The following is a 22,718-nucleotide window of genomic DNA, read 5'->3' as shown; positions in this document are numbered from 1 at the left end:
TTCTTTCAAGATAGCTAAAAGAGATTTTGAATGCTACCACTACAAAGAAATGATAATGTTTAAAGTGTGCATATGGTAATTACCCTGATTTGATGTATACAATTACACATGCATTGAAACATCACACTGTACCCCATAAATATGTTATTATTGTGTCAATTATAAATTTTTTAAAATTAATTTTTTCAATAACAAGCAAGGATTCTACCAGTTAGTTAGACTGTAATGTTTCTATTTTATCACCTGCTGAAAGCAATGGAAACCACTTTTCCTTCATTTTCTTCTTGTTACAATTACAGTTAGAATGTGGTGTTTGCTATCCATTTTCATTCAGGTCTTTCTGGGTTTTAGCTGATGGGCATTCATATTAGCTTCTGTCACCCAACTTGGCCTTTATAAAACCCAGTCAAGATATTCGAAATGAACTGAGCTCCCTGGGCCATCCCACCATGTCTTTACCTGTCCACCAGTCTCTTGGTTGTGGGTTCTTAGGGTCTGATTGCCTTTATTTAATTTATTAAAGCCTTCCTTCAATCGACAGCTCTTCCTTCTGACATCTCTGGCCATAGGCTCCCATTCTGTATTCTGTGAAAGATGGTTTCCTGACAGCTAATGTCCTTGACCAACATGTCCAGCTTTTTTCTCTCTCCAGTGTGTCACATCTCCTGGTCTGACAAATGTCACTTGCCTCCTACCAGATCTGTTTCTTTGGAGCCCATCCATTCTATTTGTCAGTCCTACCCCATTCCATCTTGGTCATATAGGAAAGATGATATTTGTCTGGGTGTTTTTTTGTTTGTTGGTTAGTTTGGATTTTTTTTGAGACAGTCTCACTTTGTCACCCAGGCTGGAGTGCAATGGCACAGTCTCGACTCACTGCAACCTCCACCTCCCAGGGTCAAGGAATTTTCACGTCTCAGCCTCCTGAGCAGCTGGAATTACAGATGCCCGCCACCACGCCCGGCAATTTTTGTATTTTTAGTAGAGACAGGGTTTTGCCATGTTGGCCAGGCTGGTTTTTAACTTGTGACCACAAGTGATCCGCCTCCTTGGTTTCCCAAAGTGCTGGGATTACAGGCGTGACCAACCGTGCTGGGCCATTGTCTAGGTGTTTCTAAATCTGCAAGGTTTTATTATTTTCCATACTCTGTGCATTTGTATAAAATCATCAGAAACCAGAAATGTTTTTTCCAATCATTTGGCTTTTTTTTCTTTTTTCTGGAAGCACACGTAACTCCTCTCTTTTTAGTCTTCTAAATCACCTAGCAGCATTCCTGATATATAGCAGATACTGCATAAATATTTTTGCAGTGAAAATATTATATATACCCACCATTCTGTAGCATCCAGGATTAGAAATATTTTCCTTTTCTCCCCAGTAAGTGCTGATTTAAAGCTATTAGAATACAGTTGGGCAAATCTTCCACCAAATACAGTCTTCCAAGTCTATTGAGATGCATTTTATTCTTTAGCAGGATCATGCCTACCCCCACCCCATCTCCAGTATTAAGAGCCAAAGTTCAGAAAACTACCATTAGCTGTGTGACCGTAATCAAGTTACTTAACTTCTCTGTGCCTTTGTTGAGGAACTGTAAAAGAATAATCATGTCTACCTCATAGAAAATCAAACAAGCTGATGAACACAAAGCACTTAAAACAGTGCCTGACAAATAGTAAGTATCCAGCAGATGTTAGCACATTATTACTGGAATCACTAAGCTGTTACTGCCTTGACTCTGGTTGTTTTCATCTTTGACTGACATTGAATTTTTTTTTTAATAGCAAAGAGGTGTTAAGGTAATGAGGACAAAAAAATCCAAATCCTGAATATGAAAGCAACATTAGCAGAATTCCGGGACATGTGCCAACAGACCAGCAGGCAGCACCAGCATTTTATTCCTATTAAAAGACTTGTTCATCTACAAAGTGATGCCTGCAAGCAGCCTCTGGAAGCAGCTGCGGGTGAGTCCTCTGCATTTAAAGGTTATATGCTGACTGGGACAATCTGCCCACTCAATAGTTAGGGAAAGGAATAAAGAGAAGACTTGTAAGACCAGAAGAACCTTCAACTGGTCTAAAATGAAAAATTAAATCACCCCTTTTCCTGAATGTTATTTTCCAAGATAGGAAGGATGGACTGAAGATGTTGTTATGCCAAAAACCCAGTGCCAAGGACGAAAAGTTCCGATATGCACGTTAAGAAAAATGTGTAGGAAGGTGAGCCTTCCAGAAATGTGGCTAAAAATACTCAGGACCAGACTCAGAACTGAGACAGAACTTAGAGGGCATCTCATTTATTTCCACTACTTTACAAGTGAGGAAACCGTCCCGGTGAGATTAGCACTGTACCAGACCCAGATCTCCCCTTTTCCCATTTTAAGCAGCCCTGGATGGTTCAGTTAGACCAAAGGTACACTATTCAAATCATAGTAGAGGAGGCAGATACTCTATTAATAAAGAACTAATGGGCAAAAATATCCTTTATAACTTTTGGAAGAATGAAATAGAAAAATACAAACCAACATATGGAACATAATAAAGAAAACATAGAAAGACTCCTCCCAGACATTACCCAGTGTGAATGCTGCCAGAGAAAATCATTCCTAGAATTTTCAAATGTATCCCAAATCATATAATTTCCAGCAAGTCCTTCTCTTGATTTCTCCAGGATAAACTTAGCGGACTCCAACTTACTGTCATCCTTTCCAGTGTTCTTTATTGCTTCCAAAAGCCTAGCCAGAGGTTTTATTCGCTGTGGATGCCCTCTACCAAGTCTGAGAGCTAAGAAAGGCATTGAGAAGAGGTGTGGAGTAGCAGATTTAAAGATACAGTCATTATATATAAGCTATTTATTTCAAAGGGGCTTAAACATTTGATGGATAAGAGGATGGATGGGTGGGTGGGTCAGTGTGTTTAAAGTTTTTTGAGAGGTCCTATAGCATACTGGTTAAGAGCACAGTTTCTCAAGTCAGAATGCCTGAGCTTAAATCCCAGCTCCATAATTTTCTGGTTATGTGATCTTGGGTGGGGTACTTAATCTCTACATATCCCAGTTTCTTTTTTCTTTTCCTTTTCTTTTCTTTTCTTTCTTTTTTTTTTTTTTTTTTTTTTTGAGACGGAGTCTTGCTCTGTCGCCAGGCTGGAGTTCAGTGGTGCAATATCAGCTCACTGCAACCCACATCTCCCGGCTTCAAGCGATTCTCATGCCTCAGCCTCCCAAGTAGCTGGAATTACAAGCACGCACCACCACACTCAGCTAATTTTTGTATTTTTAGTAGAGACAGGGTTTCACCATGTTGGCCAGGATGGTCTCAAACTCCTGACCTCGTGATCTACCTGCCTCGGCCTCCCAAAGTGCTGGGATTACAGGCGTGAGCCACCATGCCTGGCCTATCTCAGTTTCTTCATCTGTAAAATAGGTGTGATGGGGAACTTAGCTCAAACTGTTGTGAGAATTAAACATGTTAATGCACATACAACCTGCAGAAAGTTCTCTGGCATACAGCAAAGATGTCATTAAACCTTCACTACTACTATCCAGTGGTCACTCATCTGGCAAACACAGTTATCTGGAAAAGTGCCAAAGTAAACCTTTTAACAAAACCTGGGCACCACATCTTGGCTCCTTAAGTCATAGACAAGCTTCATCTTGTTTTACAATAAATTCTAACAAGTATATCTGCTCTCCCTGTACAGAAAATTAAAGTAACAGGTAATTGTCTTCCTCCAGATGCCAGCCCCAGAAGCAGCTCCATAATTACTCATGCAAACTAATTTTGTGGAACACCTACTGTCTCCATAGCACAGTGAGAAGACCAGATATTTTCCATACTCCAGGAGGTCACAATCTGGTAGGGAAAACGAGTTATACACAAACGCATAGGTGACACCACAAGAGTTAAAGTAGCAGGTGCAAGAGAAACAGCAGATTGGGTGTGATCCATGTTAACCAAGCCACACAGAGGAACAAGTGTTGCTTCTGGGTGTAGGGAGACCCATGGGCCATGGTAGACAGGAAGCTACAGCTGCCAATATACAGACAGGAGGAACCTCCACCCACCCTCCAAGGTGAATACCACCAGGCCGCCAAAAAATTAAAATGATGATTTTTGGAGGAAGACATGCATACACAAACCTGTGTGTGGAAACCAGACATAAACCCACAGACCATCAGTCAGTATCACATACAAGGCTGCATGAGTCACCATCGGGTTCCTTTATGGCTGTGTCTCCTTCATGGGAGACACCGGGCCTCCAGGAGCACCAGGATTTCTTCCAGCTTTCCAAGCTGTGAGTCCCCACCCCTGCAACTCTCAGCTTCCCCTGCCCTGCCCTGGCTCTTCCTAAGACTGCAGAAGCCTACCATGAATGTACATTTCCTGAACTGTAGACTCATTCCTTTAATAACTCTTAATGTCAATTTAGCCAGCACAGCCTGTGCAGCAATTTATGACTGAGTAGGAGGCAGAACAAAGTTGGTCTAAGCAGGATGAGTAAGCTTTCCCAAGCCTCCCTTCTATTAGCTGGGTTGGCAAGGGACTTGGTGAAGGCTTTAAAACTCACATTGAAAATGACTGCTTTTTCCTAGCCATCCGCACATGGTTCAGCCATTCTGTAATGATTAGCAGGTCTGTCTCACCTGCAGAAAGTTTGTAATGGTCACTTTCCTACTGGGGTGGTTGGCAATTGCTGTCCAGAGCTGGTCCCCACAGGGACACTCATGGAAGTGGCCCTGCCATCCTCAAAATTCCAGCATCTTTTCTAAAAGGCATCAGAGAATGGTCTTGCACTTAGAGTCAGAAAGACCATTTGTCATCAGCCTGGACAGTGTCTCTGACATGAGGCTGTGCTTAAAAGCTGACTTTAGTTGCATGAATGTACTGGAGAATGGCCCAGGCCTATGGCTCTGGGTTGGTCAGCATCCATGGTCTCGTCTGTCCAGGAAGGCTACAGGACTTTCCACCTCCCTCCCTCACTGCAGGGGAAACGGTCCATTTTTAAGACATTTGCCTGAGATGATCCCTTGAACATACTGCTGGTCTCTTAAAACTTGGCCCTAAAATCACTGAAAAAAATTATAGAAATGAAGGAAATCTGTGTGGAGTGGAAGGGAAGCTGGAGGCGAAGCATTGCCATTTCTAAGTAATTTGGGTTGGAAAGAGAGGAAGACATTGGAGGACGCTTTGTTTCTGGAAAACCGCTCAAATGGGCCATTTGGGTATGTAAATATCAAGCCAGGACCATAATTGGAGAAGAGGCTTTTGAGACACAGCTGTGGTTCTTGAGACTGAAAAGCTCTTTGTGCTCACAAAAAAATATTGTCTGCATGTAAAGTACACTTTCTACTCCATACATTGAGTTGCCTTTGGGGAAATTTTACTTCATTTTATATTTTAAGAATGGGTTCAGTCATTTTTATGCAGGAAAATTGCTGTTTGTTCTTGGGGTGATATGCATGCTTTGCTTAATCGGTGGCTGTCAGGGAATTGGGGATGAGGCTCAGAAGCTAAAGGAGATACTCTTGAGGAGTGAAATGAAAACTCAAGCACCAATCGTGCAGCTTCAGAAGTCTGGAAGGGGGCCACGCTCTGCGGGTCTGGTTGGACTATTCCTGGACCCCAGGAATGGCAGCTCTGAGAGCTTCAGAGAGAGACCCCTGGTGAGGACATGGGTGTTCTCACCAGAGACGTCATCATGACGGCTGACAGGGACGCTCAACAGCTTCCTGGACTGTGTCATGAACCAAAGGAGCCACAGCCTTGAGAGACAATCCCCTAGGCAAAGTCACTGGCATTATCACCAAGAACACACCAGCCAGTTCCAGAGCCGTGGATGTTGACTAGAAAGGGAGCCAGAAAGGGAGAGAAAGAACCCAAATTCTGGAATGCCAACTTGGACTCAATCACTCAGAAATAATTGGTATCATCTTTGAGGGATGTTAAGATCTTGCGGGCAAGAGGGCGGCCTAAGGTTATTATTTGTATTCCCAACCTGGTGAAACTTATGCCAGCTCTGTTGTCTTTGAAAAGGCATATCTATGCCCAGTTCTACTACTAATTGCATGTGGCTTTTGTTAAACTGCCTTAGATACTTGAGTTCCATTTTTCAGTTAGCCCCAGGTGATATTTGTCTACTTGTTCTGGACTAGACTGCCTTCAGTGAAGGAAATGAACTGTAGGGGTCTATTGCCTGGGAAACATAATTCAAAAGATGACATATGATAAAACAGAATGGCACATATGAGTAAGAAACCCGCGCAAGTGGAGAATAAAGGTAGAAACATTGTAGGAAACTATCTCAGCTAGATTCTCCCAGACACAGACTCTGAGACAAGGATTTGAGCGTAAGTATTTTGTTTGGAAGTCACAAGCAAAAATTGCAGAGAAGTAGAAAAGTGATAGAGAGAGGAAAAAGCAGCAAATAAAGTGTGCATATTAAACCAGCTGAAACAATGGGCAGCTACAGAGTAATCTCACAGGAAAACTCTAAGAAACTGCAAATTGCATGCCTCAAAGCTATCCTGCTCGACTGATGAAGGACCTGGGGTATTCACTTCTGTCTGCCTTTGGCTGAGGGCTGCTTCCAGAGAGCTGTTAACTCCCCAGTGTTTCCAGCTTGCTGGGCAAGCAGGCAGAGCAGCTTTCTGCACTTGCAGGAAAAGTTCTCCAGTGCAATGAAGTAGATACTGGGAGTTGAAAGTCATCCAGAATGCAATGAAATGCTAGGATCCCAGATATGTGAGCAGGGCACTAAGAGAGGCTGTCACAGTCCAGCCCTTGTACCACTCAGATCCACTTGTGCCACTTTTTTTTTTTAAGGCAAGGTCACGGGGTCCTGCTTCAACACCAGGTTCCCAGACCTGTGTATTCTACCTATGAGAAAAATGTATACTAGTTACTGGTTTAAAATATTTATGCCATCTTGAAGAATGGTATCCCATCCTCTCTGGGTATCATCTCCAAGTTAACAAGTAATCTGCATGTTTAAGAAGCCATCCCAACATTCTATCAGGCCAGCAACTTCTGAATGATGTGGAATACAGTAGCACCAGTGGAGGGCAAAGTCATGTGTCCATTGTCACATTCCTTCACTGTAAAGTAGGTCATTTAGTCTGAGGTGGTATAGTGTGGGATCCCATGATGACAAATCAAAAAGACTGAGAACTTTTATAAAATCATGCTAGCTGAAACACTGAAGGCAGGAAAGGAAACCCATACCTAGAGTTTGAAATCATCCCAGTAGGATGACTCAGCATGCCTTCCAGGATGGAAGAGTCCTAACGTAATCAACCTGCAACCAGGTAGCCGGTTGGTCTCCTAGCAGGTGATTCCATATCAAGGAATCTAGCTATTATCCTTGCTGACTGTCAGCACCAGTCTTGGCTGCTGACAGTTCAAACGGTCAGCAAGGATAGAAGCTAGATCAGCCTTGCAATGAATCCCATGTTCTTGGGCCCATGCATAGCCTCTGTCTCCACCTCCATTACTAAAATGTCCACAGCCTCATTACGCAAGAGCTAGGGTGACCAAGGAAAGGGTCTGCACTGATTTCCACTGAATGCATCGTCCTATTCCTTTGGTTGTTCTGTGCCTCCTGTGCAGAGGATGCTTCTCGTTGGCACTGATGAGAATAGAAAGGTCCTCACACTCCCCTAGATGTATCACACATGTCTTTTTTAGACATTTTGTTTCTGAGCTTCCAATCTTGCCTATCCTAAGCCTCTGGCTGAACAGCTAAGTCATTCAATGCTGCTTATTAATCTGAGTGTTTCCTTACCTCAGACTTCTCCCTCCACACAAAATTGATTGCCAGGCATGTTATTCTAAGCTCTGCCCACTGGGAGAATTTCCCATACCACTGTCTTTCAGAGCCATCACTGAGCAGAGCTATAATGTAGCAACATATCAATTGTACCAATTCATTGAGCTGACCCACCCGTGAACAAGGTCCAAGATTCACTGAGCTGACCCACTCGTGAACAAGGTCCAAGACTTTTCCTCCTTCATCAGCTGGTCTTAGGGAAGCACCAATGAGACCATAGTGCAGACACTGGTGCAAAAGAGATAGGTGTACACAGATATGGACCATTTATTCTTATAACTTGTGTTTTCCAGAGATGCCCAGGTCCCAAAGGTAGTATTTCCATGGTTTGATGGGTTGCTGCTGCACCTGTCTGATGTGGTAAGTCTAAAAATACCCAAGACATGATGGAAGACTCCAGCCACCTGCTGTCGCATGGTCAGTTGTTCAGTCTATACCAAGGCCCAGTAGCAAGCCAAAAACTGCTCCTCGAGTGCTGAATAGTTCCGTGATACAGATGGCAAGGTCTTGCTCTAGAACCCTAGGATTCTGCCCTGCAGCCCTCCCAGTGATATTTGTCAAAGACACCATAAAACATTCTGGTATGCCACAGCTACATCATAGAGCATCAGTTTGCCCCAGGCAACTGGATCACTATAATTTCACTAATCTGAGAGGCCCTTGGATTTGTGAGAGTTATTTCCTATTTTCTGATATATAGGTGTCCTAACAGGGCATCCAAAGTATTTGCCGCCTGCTCCTCCAGATTGAAATCAACATGTCCAAGATCGAAACACCAGTAGATTTGGTGTCTGGTTAGGGTTCATCCCTCATAGACAGCACATTCTCATTGCATCCTCACCTGGTGGAAGGGGCTAGCTAGTTCTCTGGGGTCTCTTCCAGAAAGGTACTAATTTCAATCATGAAGACCTGCCCTCATGACATAATCACCTCCCAAAGGCCCCACCTCCTTATATCATCACCTTGGGGGTTAGGATTTCAATATATGGATTTCAAGTTGGTACAAATATTCAGACAATAGCAAAAGCATAGGTCTGAGACATGATAAGGAATGTATCCTGCTGTCCATTACAAGTAAATGCAAACTGCTTCAGATCCTTCCTCTTGATAGGAATTGAAAAGCACGCATTTGCCAGATTGATAGCTACATATTAAGCTACATATTAAGTGACACAGACTGGGCTAATTTGTTCAAGTAAAGATACAATATATACACAACTATAATTTGGAGCTACCACTTGATTAAATTCACAGTAGCCCATTGTCAGGCAGATGACTTGCATGGGGATAAAGTCAAGACAACCATCCCTGCAAATCTCTGGGGCAGGGGTTGGGGCTGTGGGGGATACTAATTTCTGCCATCCCACCAAAATCAGATTTTGTTTTTGACTTATTATCTTAGCTGGAGATGCGGGAAAGGGTGAGGGCCATCTCAGAGACCTCCACGTGGCCTTTCCTATGGGTCAGAGAATCACAAGTAGAATAACCAATTTGAGGCTTCTATCTACTAATATATCTATTTACATTATATACCTAAAGACCAGCGAAATGACCACAGGTGGGTCAGTAGACTCTGGACCAGTTGTGACATGGGCTTGAACTCTATCAATCAATGGACTTCCAAATGCTTCAAATCTGATGGCCAGGGGAAGGTGGATGGGGCTATGACATACTGGATTTCCTAGTGTTGTGGGTCTGCTCCCAGGGAAAATATTTGAGAAAACCCCTCATGTACAGGAAGCATATTGGGGCATGATCTTGGAAACAACACCTATCAGGGAATTAGAGAGCAGACCTGGGCAAGGAAAGAAGTTGAACCATAAAACAATTGCAAGAGAGGCCTCAGCAGACACCACAGAGAGCTCTGAAACTGGGAGGGTCTTTCACAGATGTCACCAATTGAGGCCACATGGTCTAGCCTTTGAAACATCACCTTGACCCAAGATTAACTGTGGGCTTCACTTCACCCAGGGTAGGGGTCAGCCAGCAGCCAGCACCCCTAGCAGCTAGGAAAATAAGCCCTTCCATCCCAGAGGGGGCATCTGGGTGACCAGCACAGACTCCACTATAGTGCAGCCCTTGTACTGCTTGTATTCACTTGATTTGTATAGTAAGTTTACCCACTCTGGGAATAGCTCCTTCAGGATTCTGAATGCTAACAGGACAAACTACAGCCCCAGCTGCTGCAGGTGGTCTCAGACCACAAGTGACATTCATGATTTCCTTCCTCTACCACCCATTCTACCTTTCCCTCACCCTAGACTAGCATGTCTGCTGTTCTAGTGACTTGCCTGGTGGAGTGAGCCAGAACTTCCTTCCTAAGAGATCTGAGTCCTAGTCACCATGCCTTCTCAGGCCATGGCCTCTTGCCACTGTCCTTATCCAATTACTATCAAATTGGGCAAAGTCTGCCAAATCCAGGCCCCAGAGCCCTTTCTCCTGTGGATCCCACTCAAAGCCAGAAGCTTTCCACATCCTTCAGTCAATGGGTCTGAGCATTACGCCCAAGTGCGGACTATGCTTTCTCCACACACCCAAAAGGCCAGTCAGGCATCGTGCTTCCTTTCTGCTAGTGGAAGGTACAAGAAGAAATAATTCGTTCTTTATTTTGGAGGAATATCCCGGCATGCCTCAGACCACTGGATGGACCTCAGACCACTAACATTTCATTGTCAAGGTGGCCTCTGAAACCTTACTGGGTTTATCTTTTACCCTCTGGAATGCATGTGTCTTATCAAGGCCTCCTACATACTTGCCACTTCTTGCTCGTCAGTTCAATTAACATAATTCCTCAGCATACTAGACCAATATAATGTTTTCTAGAATGTCCAGACAGCTGGGTCCCATGGGACTATATTATGACAGAGGGCATGAGTTAGCATAAAACCTAGAGAAAGACTGTAAATCCATACTGTTGTTTGTCACACATTAATGCAAACTGCTTCTGGTATTCTCTCCTGAAAGGGAGAGAAGACAACACATTTGCTAGACGAATGGCCATATGCCATGAGCCAGAGGCCATGTTCATCTACCATGGTAATGATACTACATCTAGCCCAGTAGCTGTAATTAGGGCTTCGACCTAGTTGAATTGGTGGGAGCCCACTCCTGGGATCCATATGGGATTGTAGGAGACAGTCAAGTGAGCAACATGTACACATGAGGGGATAATGACTTGTGCATCCTTTAGTTTTTTTTTTTTTTTTTTAACTAATTTATTTATGTACTTGTTTTAGAGACAGGGTCTCACTCTGCTGCCCAGGCTGGAGTACAGTGATGTGATCATAGCTTGCTGCAGCCTTGAACTCCTGGACTCAAGTGATCTTCTACCTTAGTCTCCTGAGTAGCTGGTACTACAGGTAACCTGCCACCATGCCCAGCTAATTTTTTAACTTTTTTTGTAGTTCACCATGTTGCCTAGGCTGGATTCAATCTCCTGGCCTCAAGTGATCCTCTCACCTCGGTCTCCCAACATGCTGGGATTACAGGTGTGAGCCACGAGGCCCTGCCCTTAGATCTTTAAGAGTGGCACTATCTCTACCATTCAACCCTGGATACAATATGATTTTTGTTTTACTATCTTTGGGGACAGAGTGAAGATTCAGTAGTTTCCACTGGGTCTTCCCCACTATATTAGCTTTTGCTTTGAGACGGAGTTTTGCTCTTGTCATCCAGGCTGGAGTGCAATGGTGCGATCTCAGCTCCCTGCAACCTCTGCCTCCCTGGTTCAAGCAATTCTCCTGCCTCAGCCTCCTGAGTAGGTGGCACTACAGGTGCCTGCCACCATGCTTGGCTAATTTTTGTATTTTTAGTAGAGACAAGTTTTACCATGTTGCCCTGGCTGGTCTCGAACTCCTGACCTCAGGTGATCCACCCTCCTCAGCCTCCCAAAGTGCTGGGATTACAGGCGTGAGCCACCATGCCTGGCCTATATTAGCTTTTATAGCATAGTTCTGGGCTCAAGTGTGGGAATTCTTTAAATGACCAAGTATGTGGTAGTTGACATACTACCATACTACCATGTTTGAATGTGGACACACATTCAAATATGTGTCCAGAAACCAGAGAAGTGACCACCAGGAGGGAGCTTGGGTTTGATAAGAGAGCCGTGAAACAAATCTGAGCCACTATCCGGCCTCCATGGGTCCCCAGTCTCACAGGGTGTCCACAATGATGCTTCAGTTGCAGGTACCAGTGACTCAAAACCTGTGTCCAACAGTCCTTGAAACAGCTGGTTATTCACCTTTCCATGGTGTACAATTACCCAAGTAAATGGCCATAGGTCCCTGGGGGAAGGAGCGAGAGACTCATCATATATACTTGCTGTGGTGTGGCAGGGTTCTTCCTCCTCCTGGAGACCCAGTGTCTCCTTCAGTCAGTGGGCTCTAGGCCTGAAAACTGGTTCCAATGAGGAAATAGGGCAAGGGATTACGCTAATTTATTGGGGCAGCTGCCTTTAGCCTCATGGTAATTTATCCTTGATTTCTTTAACTTGCTTCAGTTGAACAATACCCTTGTTGGCAGCCCATCTCTCTTGCCCATAGGACACCATGTTCCATTACTCATCTCTATAGCTCAGCATCTCATGCCCACAAGGCAGCTTTCAACTTTGATGCTCATTAAGAACGTAGTGCCATCTGGCCTCTGTTATTCAGGGTCTTATCCACATTACCATCAAGGAGACCAGTTATTTAATAGAGTTGCCTACCATCAGCCTGGGCGGTGGCCCTCACCCATGCATTACCTGTCTCTTTGGTAAACATGGTGTCCTCTGGGATTGGCTGGTGGGTTTTTCACCCTTGTGTAGCATGTTAACTGTATCCTGCCCACTTTTCTACACCTTTTAGTCTTAACTGTATCCTGCCCACTTTTCTACACCTTTTAGGACTTCTTCCACGGTCTGCCACAGCAATTCTGACATTTCTACTTCACTTTGTTTGCGCCATCGCTTTTTCCAAGCTTCCACCACGAGCCATACTAGTACCATGTCAGGGTGTTAAGTCCTTATCCCTAGAGAATGCTAACATACCAATAAATTTTCCCTTTCCAAGGGTGTGTTCTGCTACCCTTGAACCATTCCTCAGAATCTAGTGCCACATAGACTTTCTCAGCTCCTGCCAGTAAATGTGGAGAACCTGTGGCTCCTTCAGTGAGTGCCTTTCCTCCCTAAACAGAACCAATTCTTATGTAGCCAGATTGGCTTGACACTTGAACCCATTATTCATCTGACAGCCTGGAGAGGAGATGGAAATAGATCCTGAGAGAAGTATATGTTGTATTGCAAAGCAGAGGCCTCTTCACTATGTTTAAGCAAGAAAGGTGCTAGCCTTTATCACGGTTGAGTGGGCTACTTCTACAGGCCCAGAAAGTTCAGGGAGATGTGGAATTCACTATTCTCACAGGAGACATGCATGTCTTTAGAATGTCTTTTTTTTTTTTTTTCAATAGAATGTCTTGCTCTGTTGCCCAGGCCAGAGTGCAATGGCGCGATCTTGGCTCACTGCAACCTCTGCCTCCCAGGTTCAAGTGATACTCCTGCCTAAGCCTCCTGAGTAGCTGAGATTACAGGCGCCCACCATCACACTGAGCTAATTTTTGTATTTTATTAGAGATGGGGTTTCACCATGTTGGCCAGGCTGCTCTCGAACTCCTGACCTCGTGATCCACCTGCCTCAGCCTCCCAAAATGCTAGAATTACAGGCATGAGCCCCCACACCTGGCCTCTACATTTCTGATAAATTGTGTTTCTCATGGAATTTGTCCAGTTCTTTTTAAGTTATCATGTTTATTGCATAGAGTTTCATAACATTTCCCTTAATATTCTTTAATGTCTATAGGATCTGAGATAATATTGCCTCTTTCATTCCTATTTCTGAATGAATATATATTTATCATTATGCAATGTCTCTTCATCTCTGATGATACTTCTTACCTTCAAATCCACTCTAATTTTAATTTTATGCTTACCATTGTGTGGTATATCTTTTTCCATCCCTTTACATTCAATCTCTGTGTCTTTATATTTAAAGTGCATCTTTTGTAGATAGCATATATTTGAACCTTATTTTTAATATAGTCTGACAATATCTTTCCTTAACTGAAATGACTGGCTATTTACATTTAATATAATTATTGATAGGGTTGGTTTTGAGTCCATGATCTTGCTCTTTGTTTCTTCTTTGGCTGTGTGGTTTTTGTTCCTCTGATCTTTCTTTCATATTTTATCATAGGTTAATTGCCTATTTTTAGTATTTCATTTTAATTCCTCTTTTTTTTAGATACACCTTTTGATTGCTCTGGAGATTATAATATTCATCCTTAATTTAGCTCAGTTTAGAGTTAAAATTTTACCATTTCACATGGAAATGTAAAAATTTACAACTTACAAGTAGGAAGACAGTCCCCATATACTCCCATTCTTTGTGCTATTATTTTTATATGTTTTACTTCTACATATTTTATAAACTGCATAATATAATATCCTTTTTGTTTTAAACGCTGAGTTGTCTTTTTAAAAATTTAAGAGAAAAAAATAGTCTTCATATTCCCACATGTAATTTCCAGTTTAGGTTTTCTTCATTCCTTCCCATAAATCCAAATTCCTCTCTGATTGCACTTTACTTCAGTCTGCAAACCTTCCTGTAACATTTCTTATGCACGTATGCTGGAGATGAATTCTCTCAGCTTTTACTTGAACTGCTTTTCACATAATATTTTTAAAATATTGTCATTAGGTATAAAAGTCCATGCTGACAGTTTTTTTTAATTTCAGTTATACTCTAACATACTTAAATTTGGCATGGTTTTAAAAAAAAAAATCCCAATTGGGGTCTACTAAGCTTCTTGGATCTATAGGTTGAGTTTTTCACTAAATTTTAGAACTTTTCAGCCATTAATTCTTCAAATATTCCTCAAATATTTTTTTCTTACCCATTTTCTCTCTTTTCTACTCCTGGAGCCCCCATTACATGCATGTTAGATCACTTAATATTATCTCCTGATTCACTGAGACTCTGTGTCTTCCTTTCAATCCCTTTTCTTTATGTTCTTAAGATTAAATAATTTTTATGGATACATCTTTAAATATACCAACACTTTATTCTGCAGTCTCCAGTCAGCTATTGATCCCACACAGTTAATTTTTATTTCAGATATTTTTCTTATAATACTATAAGATCTTTCTTTTGGTTTCCATTCCTCTACAAAGATTCTCCATCTGTTCAGTTATTACAACTATCTTTTCCTTTAATCCTTGAAGAGAGCTATAATAGCTGCTTTAAAGTCCTTGTCTGTTCATTTCAACATCTATGTTATCTCAACAATATGTTTAAATGAACTATTTTCATTTCTTGACTATGGGTTACATCTTCCTGTTTATTCACATGTTCAGTAATTTTTATTGTAAACTAGACACTGTAATAGAATATTATATGGAATCTGTATTATGTCATTTTCTGTTAAAAGGTGGTGAATTTTTTTCTGGTATGAAGTTAAATAACTGTTGGCTTCTTTTATCTTGTCAGGTTCAGTTTAATTCTGTTAAGTTGTACCTTAGGCAATTCAGGCTGCTGTAAAAAATCACCATAGTCTGAGTGGCTTCAATAGCAAACATTTATTTCTCATGGTTCTGGAGGATGCGATATGCAAAACCAGGGCACCAGCAGGTCCAGTGACTGATGAGGGCACTCTTTCTGGTTTTCAGACAGCCATCTTATTTGTACACTCACATGGCCAAGATAGAGATTCTCTTTCTCATGTTTCTTTCTATAAGGCACTACTCCCATTCATGTGGGCCCTACCTTTATGAGTTAATTACCTCCTAAAGTCCCCACCTCCTAATACGATCACACTGGGGGTAGGATTTCAACATATGAATTTGGGTGGGAGAGGGAACACAAATGTTTAGTCTATAACAGGATAGGTCTAGCTTGGTTTTACCCTTAGTCCTAAGTCATAATCTTACGTTAGGGTATGGTTCTTAATCAATGTGTGGCCTCTCTTGAGTCTCCACTTATTGCCTGAGACACTCAGTATTGCCTCCCCTCTCTGGCTTAGCTAGAGTTTCCATGCCTCCCAACACTGTAGCACATTGAGTATCTCTCTCTCTCTCTCTCTCTCTCTCAGATATACAGTAGCTCTCAATTTGACTTGTGGAGTCTTGCTATGTGTGTTATATACCAGCTCTTAGCCACAGACCTATAGTGAATTCCACACAGAATTTCAAAGTTTCCACCCTACACACTTCCCTTTGTTGGTACCCTAGTCACCAATTTCAGCTGCTTTAAAAACCAATTCCAGTATCTGCCACCCTGGTCAGAAAGACTGCTGCTGTGCTTGGGTTCTACCTCCCTGAAGCATAGTATGGAAAGTGCTCCCAGTTAGAGAACTAGGATGAATGTAGGGCTCACCACATGTATTCCCCTACTCTCAGGGATCACTCTTTACCTTTGTCCAGTGCCTGGAGGTAATTGCCTTGTATATTTTGTCTAGTTTTATCACTGTTTATGGTGAAGAATAAGTCTCATACAAATTACTCTGTGTGACAAGAAAATCAAATCTCCTGTTTTGCATGTATTTAATTTTTAAATATTTACAGTATGATGAAATGGATATTATCATACTTACTTTACAGATGAGAAAATTGGTTATCATAAATCACAAATAACTTGTCCCAGATCACACAACTAATAAGTGGTAGAGTCATAATTTAACTCTAGATCTCTCTGATGGCCAAAGCCTTGGATTTACCACTATATCAAATTTCTTGGTAAGGCCCTGATGAAGTAGTGGTGTTTACACTTCCTTTTAGAAGAATGTGAAGATCTGTCTTTATTCTTCATGCTCAGGTCTTCACGAATTTTCCCTTAGGTAATTAGAATTTATTTTTAAAGAGAAACAGTTTACTATAAAGGGTCAGATATAAATAAGTTATTTTAAAGCAGCAACAGCTTCCTGTGGGACGAATAGAAATATCAGAGAGCTTCCATGGGGAATTCCCAAAGCATTTTTGGCTGATAGTTAAACTGTTAAAGCGAGGGTAATGGCTGGAATGTAAAAGATCCAAAGTTGAGAGATGATGAGCAGGAAGCGAACTCAGATGGGAACCCTAAAAGTACACGGAGAAAGATGAATGAAATAAAATTGGAATCCCAGAGGAGGAGTAGGAAAGTACAAAGGGAAGTGAGAGAGAATTCTAGAAGGGTCAATAAAGTGAAGGCAGCTGGATTGTTAGCCTTAGTGAAGCTGTGACCACAAGTCCAGCAGAGCCAGAGGCTGAAGGTCTTTGAGAAGGGTACGAGGGCCTTCAGTTGTGATCTCTGCAGCAAAAGAACCATCACCCCCTTGTGGTGATAGGACTCCTCCTTGCATCCCAAAGCCAAACCATCTTGGTCAGGGCTGAATTAATGTATTATTCTTTCTTTCTTTTTTTTTTTTTTTTTTCAGAGACAGAGTCTTACTCTATCACCTTGGCTGGAGTACAGTGGTGTGATCATGGCATACTGCAGCCTCAAACTCCTGGGCTCCTCGAGGCATTCTCCTGCCTCAGCCCCCTGAGTAGCTGGGTGTACAGGCATTAACTACCACGCTGGAGTGTTTTCTTGTTTTGTTTTGTTTTGTTTTGTTTTAGAGATGGGGGTCTCACTATGTTGCACAGGCTTGTCTCCATCTTCTGGCCTCAAGCACTTCATCTGCCTCAGACTCCCAAAGTGTTGGGATTGCAGACATGAGCAACCATGCCTGGCCTATTATTCTTTCTATAGCACATATGGTCTACACCAGTGGTTTTCAATCCTACTGCACGTTAGACTAATATAAGGAGTTTCCTAAAGCCCTCATTCATGGGTCTTACTCCGGACAAATTAAATCAGAATCTCTAGGGGCATGGCCCCAATACTAATCACATTTTAAAAGCCCTCTAGGAGATCCTAATATATCTTCAAGGTTGAGTCAACCCCTATGCAAAATTATCAGGAAGAACCCCCTTGCCTGAACATTTACTCTTATATTGAAAATATGGCTGCTCTGTTGAGAACACCAAGTTAGACAAGAAATCAGCTCAATCAATTTCAAAGAGAACATGATGTGTCTTCACCTAGACACCTGTTGTATCAGGGTTATCTAGAGGGACAGAACTAATAAGGTATATATATAGGGGAGTTTATTATTAACTTACACGGTCCCACAGTAGGCTGTCTGCAAGCTGAGGAGAAGGAGAGCCAGTCTAAGTCTCAAAACTGAAGAACTTGGAGTCCAATGTTCGAGGGCAGGAAGCATCCAACATGGGAGAAAGATGTAGGCTGGGAGGCTACGCCAGTCTCACATTTTCACATTTTTCTTCCTGCTTTATATTCGCCGGTGGCTGATTAGATTATGCCCACCAGAATAAGGGTGTATCTGCCTTCCCCAGTCCACTGACTCTAATGTTAATCTCTTTTGGCAACACCCACCCAGACACACCCAGGATCAATACTTTGTATCCTTCAATCCAATCAAGTTGACACTCAGTACTAACCATTACAACTGTCAAAAGCTATGAAAATATCCCCTTCACCATTGTGGAAAATATATTTTAAAAAATAAGGCCTGGTTTCTGCTTTTATGATTGAAAAAGTGAGACATCAGTAGACAAGCAACAAAAAGATGTATGACAGATGTACGTTACAGCAGTCTCCACTATTACACCATATCTGTGCTTCTGAAAAACCTGGGGTTCTGCACAAGTACACACTAGAAATAACAGACCCTGGGGGGAGAGGGTTGGGTGAAAATCATTCAAGAAGTATATAACTTTGCATCTACACCACTTACAAAAAGAGTAAACATTCTAACAAAATTAGGAGCATAGTTAAGACCCTCCCAGCATTTGCGCCCAGAATTAGCCAGTTAATCCTGTGCAGTGTTCAACCCTGGGATACCATGATCTCCTTCAAGATGTAGATTCTGGATGCCATTTGCTTCTTACAGAAATCTTGTTTTTTATAGTTAAACATCTGATCTGGACTGTGGCTTTCTTTAACAACCCATTGTCTTAACACATGGGTAAATGTCTTTGCAACTTCTTCATCAACACAGCTTCACTGAACACCTAAAGGTAGAAAGAATAGTGGTGACTGAGGTCACCAAATGATAAGGTTTGGCTGTGTCTCCACCCAAATCTCATCTTGAATTGTAGTTCCCATAATCCCCACACATCCTGGGACTGATCAGATGGAGATAACTGAATGGGCAGTTCCCCCATTCTGTTCTCATGATAGTGAGTTAGTTCTCACAAGATTTAATGGTTTTGTAAGGGACTTTCTCCTTCGCTGGGCACTGATTTTTCTATCCCCTGCCACTATGTGAAGAAGGACATGTTTGCTTCCCCTTCTACCATGATTGTAAGTTTCCTGAGGCCTCCTCAGCCATGCTGAACTGTGAGTCAATTAAGCCTCTTTCCTTTATAAATTACCCAGCATTGGGCATGTCTTTATTGGCAGCATTAGAACAGACTAATACACCAAACTAGCCACTAGTTGCACTAAATCAAGGCACTTCTATAGATTTTTGACTGTTTCCTTAATGTCTTCATATATTGCTCTCTAATTATGAGAAGGCATGCTCTTCATTTCTGGAAAACATTAACATACTGAGAAAAGTCACAGGGAACTATCACAATTTCTCAGTTACACTGAAATTACTTCCTACTTCCAGTAACACTTGAAGAAATTCACATAAAAGAAACCAGTGTACAGCAGGATAGACTATATCAACAAAATTCTCTGAGTCCTAAAGTGGAAGCAATGGCTTCTATCAGGAAACCAAAAAGACTTCAGGGAAGAAGTACCATCTCATTCAACCTTGAAGAATGAACAGCAATTCAACAGCTGCATTTAAGTGGAAGGCCTACCACAAAGAACAGGAGAGAAGGGAGGGGAGCCACCAGTGAGCCCGGTAACAGACTGAGGCCAGAGAGAAGAGAGACGTGAAGAGTATGTGGAGGCTTGAACTTTATCCTGTGTGACATGTGGAGTTTTTCACAATTTGGGGACAGAGAGTGACATGATTGAAATATAACAGCAGCAGACAGAATTGACCAGAGAGGAGACAGAATAGAAAAATGGAGAATTCTCAGGAAGGCATTACCAATTGTTCTGATAGTAGCCTGCTTAGGCAAGGCAAGATGTCAAGACTCACCCCTTCACTTACACCCAATTTCCAGTGGAGCTCAAATGATCTGCACATGAACTTGAACTTGACACAGTGCTGCTTGTGCAGGCTAAAAGGAACCATCCAGCAACCTGACATTCACTCTCCTCTCCTACGGCCCAGAAATACCAGATTGCAGTCTGAGTGGAAAATCCATTTTCTCAGTGACAGTCCATAAAATATAAATACTATATATCCACACTCTGCATAATGCCCCGCATGGCCAGTCCTGAGCCTCTGGCACAGAGCACACTCTGGAATGCAGGAGTGCTGGAAGAACAGCAGGCACTTGCTTGGGGACCCACCAGTCCCCTTCAAGAACAAGGATTGCTAACTGTTCCACTTCACATTTTGCCAGTACCCACCTGTACACTTAGTATCACATTTCACCAACTCTAGAAGGCACCCTCTCAGAAATATGATCCAGTGACCTGGGATCAAAGGACCATCACTCAGCAAGTGGTCACCAACTAACTTCCAGGTTCTACCCTGAATATGAAAGATGGAAAGATCTGCTTATTGCTGCCCTCAAAGAGCTCCTGGCCTAGGGCGGGAAACAAATCTACAAACATAATTATCACCCAGTGTTATCCATATTATGCTGCTGGTGCATGCCAAGAGCTCACAAGGAGAGAATGGTTAATCTGTGTGAATGATGGAAGCCTGCAGAGGATGGGATAGACGTTACCTCGGAAGGTGAGAGCAGGAGTCTGCACGCAAAGCAGGGACCCTTTCCAGAGCAAAAGCTCAGAGGCAAAGGAGAGGATCCAGAGGCTGGAAGCAGGGAGAGGCTTTCCTTTGACTGATTTACTTGAGAGGAAGGCAAGAGATGAGATAAGCAGGTAGATGAAGATAATGAAGCCATGTGTATTGATCTTCTAGGGTTGCTGCGATGAAGTACCATAAACAGAGTGGCTTAAGTAACAGAAATGTGTTGTCTCACAGTCTGGAAGCTAGAAATTCAAGATCAAAGTGTCGGCAGGATCATAATTTCTTGGAGGGCTCCAGGAGTGATTCCTTCCTTGCCTCTTCTTAGTTTCTGATGATTGTCAGCGATTCTTGGCCTTCCTTGGCTTGTAGACGTACCACTCCAATCTCTCCCTTTGTCTCCACGTTGCCTTCTTTCCTGTATGTCTGTCTCTGTCCAAATTTCTCTTTGTTTGTTACTGTTTGTTTCTCAGAGACAGTAGCTCACTCTGTTGCTCAGACTGGAGTGCAGTGGTGCGATCATAGCTCACTGCAGCCTCAAACTCCTGGGCTCAAGTAATTCTCCCACCTCAGCCTCCCATGGAACTGGAATTACAGGTATATGCCTCTGATTTATTTTTTATAGAGACTGGGTCTCACTACATTGCCCAACTAGTCCCAAACTCCTGAGCTAAAGTGATCCTCTCACCTCAGCCTCTCAAAGTGCTGGGATTACAGATATGAACCACCATGCCCAGCCTCCCTTTTCTTATCAGGACAACAATTGTTGGACTAAAGCCCACTCTAATCCTCTATGACCTTGTTTTCATTTGATTAAATCTGCAAAGACTATTTCTAAATAAGGTCTCATTTGCAGATACTGGGCATTAGGTCTTCAGCTTATCTTTTTGGGGGCACAATTTAACCCATAACACTCTGTTAAGAAATTTAGACTTAATTCCACAAGTGTAGGGAAATGGAAGAGGTTTTCCATAGGAGATTAATATGCCTATTTAGATTTTCCCATTAGAAAGACCACAATGATGTGAATGAGCAAGACGGATGGAAGGGGAGGGTGATAGACTTGAGGCAAGAGAACCACCTAAAAGATGAGGTGGTCATTCAGGTGAAAAAGTTTTAGGAGGTGGTTTCACTTATGCAGCAGAGAGGAAAAAGTGCTGTATGAGAACAGTGATAATGGAGTCAGAGAGGAACGAAGGATATGAGAGGTACAAAAGAAGCCAAACCAACTAACCTGGTAACTGACTTGGAAGTAGGGGGTAAAAGAGAGGAGGCAAGGTTGACACTAGGCTTCTAACTTGGATGACTGGGCATATGTCACTAATCAAGGGAGCAAACACAAAGCAGACAGGCTTGGAGAAGCTAGTAAGTTTGGTTTCGAACATGTGGAGTCTGAGGTTTCTGTGCGATCACCATGTGGATATGCCCAGTAGACAGGAGTGCAGGTCAGAAGCCCACGATAGTGTAAGAGCTGGAGATGTGCATTGGGAGTTGCCAATATGCACAAAGCTCTGGGATTATAGGCATAACTATGATAATTCAATCAGGAGAATAAGTGGGATGAAAAGGAAAGTGATATGCAGGGAGATCCCTGGCCAACACTGAGTTTAAGAAATAAGCTGAGGAATAAGAGTACATAAAGTAGGCAGAGAAGGAATAATCAAATTGTTAAGAGGTGATCCAAGAAAGAGAAAGGAATCACAGAACCAAAGTAATACTGGGTTTAATCAACTGGCCCTTAGCATCTCACTCCATGCTATGTTATTCTGTATTACAGAGGCTGAAAGACTAAAAGCTGTACTTTCAGACTCCCTTGCAGCTAGATTCTATGTAACTTAGGTTCTACCAATAAGATATACCTGGCAGGTGGATGGGAGACAAAGGCCTTCTTTCAGGCCTGAAGCTGGCCAACAGACAAGCTCTAATATATGCCAGTGTGGCAGAGGCCAGATTCTCCTGTCTAGGTACTGGCTTTGCAGGCCTGGGTGTCTGTGAAGGTGGCA

At 42.5% G+C, this 22,718-nt stretch overlaps 1 long non-coding RNA gene across 1 annotated transcript in view; it reads left to right on the top strand.

Moving 5' to 3' along the window:
• LOC135967987 (uncharacterized) overlaps positions 1-22,718 on the top strand; it is a 101,519-nt gene that overhangs the window by 27,572 nt on the left and 51,229 nt on the right. The window contains exon 4 of the long non-coding RNA XR_010582400.1: positions 8,115-8,181. This is a non-coding gene — a long non-coding RNA (uncharacterized lncRNA). The remainder of the gene's footprint in view (positions 1-8,114; positions 8,182-22,718) is intronic.

This window comes from Macaca fascicularis, chromosome 17, assembly GCF_037993035.2.
Source record: "Macaca fascicularis isolate 582-1 chromosome 17, T2T-MFA8v1.1".
Taxonomy (NCBI): Eukaryota; Metazoa; Chordata; class Mammalia; order Primates; family Cercopithecidae; genus Macaca; species Macaca fascicularis.
Note: the sequence above shows the minus strand (reverse complement) of the source record. Positions and strands in the feature narration are given on the sequence as shown.